The sequence below is a fragment of the Triticum dicoccoides genome, chromosome 6B (genome assembly GCF_002162155.2).
Source record: "Triticum dicoccoides isolate Atlit2015 ecotype Zavitan chromosome 6B, WEW_v2.0, whole genome shotgun sequence".
In the NCBI taxonomy this organism is placed as follows: Eukaryota; Viridiplantae; Streptophyta; class Magnoliopsida; order Poales; family Poaceae; genus Triticum; species Triticum dicoccoides.
The window spans coordinates 666,531,745-666,533,736 of record NC_041391.1 but is presented as its reverse complement, the minus strand read 5'-3'; positions in this window follow the sequence as shown (position 1 = coordinate 666,533,736).

Below are 1,992 nucleotides of genomic sequence, written 5' to 3'. Positions count from 1 at the left end.
CATCATGCAGATGACGTGCAATGTTTTGCTGAATGTGCCATATACAGAGCCTATGGTTTGAGTCAGGCCACACCACCCTGATTGCTCTCTGCATTGCAAGGTCCCCATCGGTGATCACAGATATAGGATACTTCTGTCCCGTAGCATCAGAAAAGGTCCATAACATCCACTCGTATGCCTGACTTGTTTCATGTGAAATGACACCACATGCAAAAATAACAGTGTTGCGATGGTGATTCAACCCGACAAACGGCACAAATGGTAGATTGTACTTATTGGTTCTGTATGTGCTATCAAAAAGAATAACGTCTTCGAAAGCCTCGTAGTCGATGCGGGATTGACTATCACACCAGAACAGTCCCTTCAGATGGCCAGCTTCATCAACCAAGTACCTGAAGAAAACATCTGAATCTCGCTCTTGCCTCGCCACCATGTGATTGATGACCATTTGAGCATCCCCGGAAGCAATTGATTCCTGCTTGTTAGCATGGTAGAAATTGTAAATGTCCCTCATAATGCATCCAACCTCATTGTATCCACCGTATTGCATGCACATAATATCCATAATATGGTGTTTTTTGATCCCAGATTTTTCCATGTCTGCAATGTCTGTTTTCTGCTCATCGCTAATTCTTTTGTGTAAATGCAAAAGACACAACAGATTCCGTGGGGCTAGAGGATGGTGGTGTTCATCGATGAAATCCTTCACAAACTACTGACATGTTTCCTCTTGTCTTGTAATCACCAATTTAGCTTTACATCCTACACGGGTTATACTCCGTGGCCTCCTTTTTCTATCTTCCATCTTCCTCTTCATGTGCTTCTCTTCACGAACCCCTTCACGACTGCACACAAATTTCCTTAAAATTATATGGCAGTTGGATCCATCTCACTCGACATAGCTTCTCCAGACACTAAAACCTTTCTCAAGACCATATTTGTTATAGAATCTATAACCTTCATCCTCACTATTAAACATCTTGTTGGCAATATGATAGTACTCCAGCATTGACTCATGACTTACATCCGCCATGTCTTCCGGCATCACCATTCAGATGAATAAAAATGCATGCAAAATCCAGTATGAAATCTTGCGTGGAATTTTAAACTTTGCTCCTTATACATGTTATGGCAAGCAATCATAAATGTCCATAAACTAGATCCCCCATAAACTAGTGAAGCGACCATGGATGATGAAAAATTCTAAATTGAATTGCATGCACTAGGGAAACCTAAATCGATGATGACTAAACAAATATAAGTAGGAAGTGCAGGCTACGAATCAAAGTAAGTTGAGATTCGGGCGATTCATACCTCAGGATGCAAGTCCGGAAGTGATGGGATCGACGGGGGGCGCGAGTTCCTATAGCGCCGCCGCCGTCGTCGCCGACACTGCCGCTGCAGATGTCAGGCCTTAATCTTCTTCCTGCCGCCGGGCACGTCTTTTATAGTGAAGAGGACGAGGAGGAGGACTAGGACGACGTCGACGGCAGTGAATTGGTTCCTCTCGCCGGGCTCGTCGATCAGAAGGAAGAGGACGACAACGAGGACTTGACCTACTGGATCTAGACGTGGTTCTGGTCGTGGACGTGATCGGTTGAAAGCACAATATTTTACCCTGGACCATTATGCCCTTCTGTGATTAAACTAATTAGGTTTATTCATTTTTAATCCCCCACCAGATCGGACGGCTAATAAAAATCGGAGGGGGCAAGTACTCGAAAGTACTCCCAGTACTGCCCCAATCACCGTAAAGGAGCTCTCATACATAACTACGACCTGAGACATATGGATACAAGGAAACGCTAGCGAGTTTGTAAATGATGATGCAACATTCCAATACAGCTATTAATAGACAAATTCACAATCCATCGAATTCCCCCTTTCTTAGAAACAACATTACAAGTAGACACCAGCAAGTGAAACCTTTTCTTGAAACTGCACGTCCCAATCTGATAAACGAGCTGGAGCCTTGTGTAACTCCAGCCAGCG